At 40.0% G+C, this 7,262-nt stretch overlaps 1 long non-coding RNA gene and 1 other non-coding gene across 2 annotated transcripts in view; one reads left to right on the forward strand and one right to left on the reverse strand.

Moving 5' to 3' along the window:
- The window catches only part of LOC122432523, a 32,820-nt gene that overhangs the window by 23,637 nt on the left and 1,921 nt on the right, over positions 1 to 7,262 (forward strand). The gene's annotated exons all lie outside the window — the stretch shown is intronic.
- TRNAR-UCU lies at positions 1,516 to 1,588 on the reverse strand. The gene has a single exon. It is a non-coding gene; the product is annotated as a tRNA-Arg (tRNA).

Raw genomic sequence — 7,262 nt, forward strand, 5'->3', positions numbered from 1 at the left:
TTTTCCAATGAGTCAGCTCTTCGCATCAGGTGGCCAAAGTATTGGAGTTTCAGCTTCAACATCAGTCCCTCCAATGAACACCCAGGACTGATCTCCTTTAGGATGCACTGGTTGTAGACAGATTCTTTACCGTCTGAGCCACCTGTGAAGCCCCATCATAGATGGCGAAAGATTTCATTGGTCATCTTACTTCAGGAAACCCTGTAAAACCCCCAAAGGATGGGGTTCAGACAGCTCCCAGGCTGGTAAGCAAGTGGAAGTGTTAGGAGGGTAACACACCCAGAGAGGATGTGGAAGCTTCAGCCCCTTCCATGTACCTGGCCCTTTGCAGCTATGCCATCTGGCTGTTCCTGAGTTATATCTTTTTATAATAAGCTAGTAATTTAGTAAGTAAACTGTTTTCCTGAGTTCTGTGAGCCACTCTGGCAAATCAGTCAAACCCAAGGAAGGGATCATGGGGACTTTTGATTTATGGATGGTCGGTCAGAAGCACAGATGTTTTATTTGGAGGCAAACTACTCTCAGAGACTGTCTTCACCAGTAATTTATTTAACACAGGTTCACTACAGGAATTATCATTTATAATAATATGTTGCAAGCCAATATTTCATAAACCAATAAAGAAATAACATATTTCAAGCCAGTAATAGGTTAGTTACACTGTTGTTCCAGGCAGAGGGGAAATCAAAGGAATAAAGTCCAAATTCAGCTGAAGAGCACCTTTCTATGGGTTGGTTTTCAGCAGTCAGTCCTTCCAACTGAAAATACAGGAGTGGAGTGTGTTGTGGTAGACAACACAGGAGTGGTTTTCTTAGACAGCTTACTGTGTAACTGTCATGTTCTCAGCACTTTATCCAGAAAAAAATATTCATTTCATCCTCATAGCAATCCTATGAAGTAGGTGTTATTATTATCCTTTCTGTCCTGATGAGGAAACCAAGACCCAAATAACTCATAAATGGGGTAATAAGGTGTGAATGAGGTCCTGTGACTCTGGAGCCTGCCAACATGGAAAATAACAAATATATTATTGTTGTTTAGTCACAAAGTCGTGTCTGACTCTTTGTGACCCCAAGGACTGTAGCCCGCCAGGCTCCTCTGTCCATGGGACTTCCCAGGCAAGAACACTGGAGTGGGTTGCCATTTGTGTCTCCAGGGAACAAATATATTAGCATTTAGCGAACCACAGGGCCCATATTAAGTTCTCATGAATGGTTGTTACACTTCTCTTTCCTCTTTCCAGAAAAGAAAATTTGGAATGAGATAACATATGTTCCATCTTCCTGGAGGGTCCCCCCTGAGCCAGGAGGTAGCTTTAAATGGCATCAACTTCTTGTTTCAAGCTGCACTTCTGAGAAATCCCAGGAGGGCCCTGGGGTACTGAGAGTTACCACAGACCTCAGCAGTCCCTGGGCTGGGCTTTAATCAGAAGCACAGAGATACAGGGAATGGGTCTTGAATATGATTTGTTTTGTTTCATTTTTTGACCATGCCACACGACATATGGAATCTTAGTTCCCTGACCAGGGATCGAACCCAAGCCCCCTGCAGTAGAAGTGCAGAATCCTAACCACTGAACCACCAGGGAAGTCCCTCATAGATGGCATTTTGAAAAGCTTCACATTGAAGGAATTGGAAGCAGATTTAGTGATCTACTGGAATAATTAAAACATACAAGCTGGAATCACAAGCTGGATTCAAGATTGCTGGGAGAAATATCAATAACCTCAGATATGCAGATGATACCACCCTTATGGCAGAAAGCAAAGAAGAATGAATGAGCCTCTTAATGAAAGTGAAAGAGGAGTGAAAAAGTCTGCTTAAAACTCAACATTCAGAAAACTAAGATCATGGCATCTGGTCCCATCACTTCATGGCAAATAGATGGGGAAACAGTGGAAGACTTTATTTTGGGGGGCTCCAAAATCACTGCAGATGGTGATTGCAGCCATGAAATTAAAAGACGCTTACTCCTTGGAAGGAAAATTATGACCAACCTAGATAGCATATTAAAAAGCAGAGACATCACTTTGCCAACAAAGGTCTGTCTAGTCAAGGCTATGGTTTTTCCCTTAGTCATGTATGGATGCAAGAGTTGGACTATAAAGAAGGCGGAGCACTGAGAATTGATGCTTTTGAACTGTGGTGTTAGAGAAGACTCTTCAAAGTCCCTTGGACTGCAAGGAGATCCAACCAGTCCATCCTAAAGGAAATCAGTCCTGAATATTCATTGGAAGGACTGATGTTGAAGCTGAAACTCCAATACTTTGGCCACCTGATGCAAAGAACTGACTCATTTGAAAAGCCCCTGATGCTGGGAAAGATTGAGGGCAGGAGGAGAAGGGGATGACAGAGGATGAGATGGTTAGATGGCATCACCAATTCAATGGACATGAGTTTGAGTAAGCTCCGGGAGTCAGAGATGGACAGGAAAGCCTGGCATGCTGCGGTCCATGGGGTCGTAAAGAGTTGGACATGACTCAGCGATGGAACTGAACTGAACTCAATTAAAACAAGCCTGAAATATCTGCATAAGGAAAGCTTGTGCTTTTTAATGGTTATCAGGGAAAAGAAAGTCTGCATGTGTCTTTGGCTTATATAAATTAAGATATTAAGTCATGGTTGTTTTAAGATAAGGTGTGGTCAGAGTCATAAAACTTCTTCAGAACCGTTGTGTAATGATATAGATAATGCATATAAACTGACCACAGTGACATTCGTAGAGCAATATCAGGTAATTTTTCATTGTTTTACTATTACAGTTGGTCTTAGAGTATGTAAACTCTTGAGAACCTCTGGTTGGAATGGGAAATGTTTCTTGCCACACGTATGCCTAGATGAGAGAGTAAACTGCATTGATTTCAGTGTCTCAAGTGAAATCAAATCCAAAAAGCTGCTCAGAGCACCTAAAGTATGATGGAGGGTCACCAAGTCAGCTGGCCTGGCCTCGTGTGCTTCTCAAGGCATTGGCTTTCCTGCAGCCTCTTCCCGTGAGAACTGCAATTTCAGGGCTCCCTCGTTTGACACATCAGCTAATTCGATAGAACTGACTCACTCCCTGCTTATAATTAGTTATCATGCCCCTGTCCCTTCAATATAGAAATTTACCCACATTTAGTGAACCACGTACAATTCACAACTATTTAAACTTACATCTTTGTTTGCAGATTAGCGAGATAATAAATGTTATTCAGCCCACTGAGAAGTAGTTCTACTACCTGTAAGTTCTTTAGATCTGAATGCCTTGAAAAATGACATCTATTTATGGGTTCACTGCTCAGTTGGGTCTCGGCTTATGACATATCTTTACCTTTATTTCAGATTTTTTAAAATTTTCATGAAACATCGTTGATTTACAATGCTGTGTTAATTTCTGCTGTCCAGCAAAGTGACTCTGTTATACATATATATTATTTTTCATATTCTGTTCCATTATACTGGAGAAGGGAGAGGCTACCCACTCCTGTATTCTGGCCTGGAGAGTTCCATGGACTGTGTAGTCCATGGGGTTGCAAAGAGTCAGACTTGACTGAGCGACTTTCACTTCCACATAGTCTATCACAGGCTACTGAATGTAGTTCCCTGTGGTACGCAGTAGGACCTTGTTGTTTGCACTTGTTTTTATATTAACTCTTTTCCCAAGGCCATCCATTGGTAACACATGACCCAGCTTCCCTGGGTCGTGCAAAACAGCTTTCTATACGAATAGACTGGACCCTGACAGTGCTTGTCAGCGTATGTGCGGTGTCCCATTGGGTTCTCCTTGGTGTCCATAGGTCATAAGTCAATAGCAGCTTAACATGTAGCTGGAGGGATGCTTCCAGTGTTGGCCTGTATATTAAGTATTAGTAAAGCTTACTTGTATTTAGATGAAAAGTAAATAGAACTTCTCCAGTGAATCTTCTTGTACATATCCAGAAGAGTGTGCACCCCAGTTTGAAGACCCCATTACTCCCTTGAGGTACAGTTATAGAGTTACTAGATGCTAAAACGAGAGCTCATCCAAACCCATCCTTTTAACAATTGATGTATTTAAAGCAAGGATCCTTGAAAGTTTTTTTGCAGAATTGTTTATGCTGCCTACCCCCAACAAACTCTCCCTGGAACTTACAATTTAATGCAATTCTGTTTTTCCACTGTTCTCCTGTATCATTTGGGAGTTTTGCTGCACATGATTGTAGAGCTGGCTTATTCCATCTTAGAGTTTGTGGCAGGCCTATGATAGATGGCCCAGTTTTAGCATATGATAGCAATTCATTTCAGTTTGCTAAATACCGTCACTGAAGTGACCCTCTGGTCCCCAGGGCGCAGTAGGCCATGTGGCCACATAAACAGCACAGTTGTAGGTCAGATCTGTTTTTATCCACAAAGACATGTCATATTTAGATGTGGTATGATTCAGAGATTTAGATATTAAAATAATTTTAAATATATTTTGCAACAAGAATAGAAACATTAGAAATCACTCTGCTATGTTTGTGCAGAAAATTGTATTTACTGTGAGAGCTTTATATTGAATGGCTTTAGAAGCGGGACATCTTCTTTGGAGATGAGCTATGAGTGGATTTGTTCATTTGAGGATGGGTCACTTAAGTTTTGCTAGAATTAATGAGCTTTCTCCACGTTGTTTTTATATTTATTTATTTCTCTGCACCGGGTCTTGGTTGCAACACATGGGCTCTAGTTCCCTGGCCAGGATTTGAACCCAGGCCGTCTGCTTTGGAAAAGTGGAGTCTTAGCCTCTGGACCACCAGGGGAATCCTGAGCTTTCTCTTTGCCCTGTACCACCAGTTCTCAGGTGAAGAGAATACCAGAGTGAGTATTCATGAATACAAGACATAATTTAATATTCACTGTTTCCTCAGACTTTTCTTGAGATAGGTGTATATTAATAAGGGTAGAGAATAAGGAAGAATTCAGTTATCCTAGTATGTGAATAATACCAACTCTCAGATGGTAAGTCTCAAGTGCAGCTAGAGATTTAATTTCTAGTTTCAGAATATCAATCAGCCTGATTCTGTGGTTGGTGCCAGGAGTACTCATCACTGGGGGACTTAAGGACAAATCCCCCATGCCAGGTTTTCTTGAACACTTTTGTGCACCTGCCAAGCAGATCATCTTGCAGCTCTCAGAGATTAAGGTCTTTAGTTAAATTCAGCGGCCAGGAGAAAATCCCCTCCAGTGATATATTTTGTGGTTGAGGGGGTAAGCAAAGCAGTAAATATTCCACAGTCTTTTAACAACTGATAGGATGGATTCTCTCCTGATTTCTATACTTTAGTCAAATATAGAGTGGCACTGATATTGAAAAGAATTTTGTACGTTTGTAACTTTTCAAACATACAAAGAAGACGAAGGAATAATACAGAGAATGTTTGTACACACATCATAGATTCAATAACATATCATTATTTTACTGTCTTTATCTTTTTACTTGTGTATTTACACACACACACACACATACACACACTTTTTCCCCCCAGCATGCACTGATGATCTTTGCATGACTGATTATTTCTTTGGTGACTGTTTTTTTCAATTTATGTATTTTTTAATTGAAGGATTATAGAATTTTGTTGTTTTCTGTCAAGCATCAACATGAATCAGCCATAGGTACACATATAGTGGCTGTTAAATGGTGATTTTTAGTCTATCATTTCTTTAACATGTGAGTGGACATTCTTCCTAAAAGAAAATATTCCTTTCGCTCAGCAACTGGTGATGATGATAATTCTTCTCAAAAAGATCTCTAAAAGATCGTGATGAGGGATCATGATGAGGGATGAGGGACTTCCCTGATGGTAACCAATGGTTAAGACTTTGCTTTCCAATAAAGGGTGTGCGAGTTCAATCCCTGGTCTGGGAGCTAAGATTCCACCTGCCTTAGGGCAAAACAAAACAAAACAAAACAACAGTATTGTAACAAATTCAATAATGACTGTAAAAATGGTCCACATCAAAAAAAAAAAAAAAAGACCGTGACAACCTATTTAAGATCATTTAAAAATCAAAATGGAGTAACTATGGTTCAGGCATCCAGAATGGAGCCAGATGGCCACTGTTCAGACATGTTCCTGTATCACTGAGAACTTGAATTTTGTGAACTGTGTCAAACTCAAGGACCCCACCAGGCATTTTCGAAAGAGTATCTGCTGGCAGCTGCAAAGTTAGGATCTCAAGGTCTCCCTTTATAAACTGTGCAACCATTTGGATCCCAGCCAATCCTTGCTTAACAAGCACTCTCACTTCTTGCCAGCTCCAGTCCTAATTCTGTACAAATAATTTATGTAACTCAGCGGATTTTGCCTACATAAGCCCACCCTCCCTCGCCCCCTGCCCAATTTTGTAGTATAGCAGAACACAGTGCAAGTGGTTCTTGAATCCATGTCTCCCAGGCTATACTCCTTGGCTTGGCTCACATAAAATTCTCATATTTCTCTTATAATTTATTTATTTTTTAATTGAGGGATAACTGCTTTACAGAATTTTGTTGTTTTCTGTCAAACATCAACCTTCTTAGGACACACTGTTTGTTGATTGTTGGCACTGATGGCAGAGTAAATGCTTAATTTTTTTCTCTAAAAAAATTCAAATTAAACTTTTGGAATAATAGTAACCGCCACTTCTTTTTCTCTTTCCTGTTTTCTCCCTTCCTTTCTCTTGTTTTCTTTCAGCCTTTGTTAAATATCATTGTGGACTCATAGATTCTTATTTATTCATCAGATTAAAATTACAGTCATTTTTTTTTTTTTTTTTTTGAGCTTCACACAGTGCAAACTTTGGCCAGTTGGAGGCTCTTCAAACTGTGCCCTTTGAAAGTTTTTTACTTCTTATTTTGAAATAGTTTCAAGCTTACAGAAAAGTTGCAAGAACAATGCAAAAAACCTTCCTCATTTCATCACCCAGTTATTAACATTGTACATTTGATTAATCATTCTCTTTCTGTTGCTTTTATTTTTCCCCAGAGCCATTTGAGTAAATCATAGTCATGCCACCACATTAACTATGACTATTTGAGTGTACATTTCCGCATAAATACAAGGCACTCTCTTATGTAACCAAAGGACAGCCAGCAAATCCAGGAATAACAGTGATACAATATTACCATGATCCTCAAACTGTTTCAATCACCTCCTGAGAAAGAAATTTAGTGCCCAGCTGTGTTGGAAAGAAGGCAGTTTAGAATGCTAAAACATGCAACCCAGAGTTGAAATATGTTGACTCTGTAGCGTGTCTGACTCTGGGAACTGTCTCTGGAACTG

Source organism: Cervus canadensis, chromosome 31 (genome assembly GCF_019320065.1).
Source record: "Cervus canadensis isolate Bull #8, Minnesota chromosome 31, ASM1932006v1, whole genome shotgun sequence".
Taxonomy (NCBI): domain Eukaryota; kingdom Metazoa; phylum Chordata; class Mammalia; order Artiodactyla; family Cervidae; genus Cervus; species Cervus canadensis.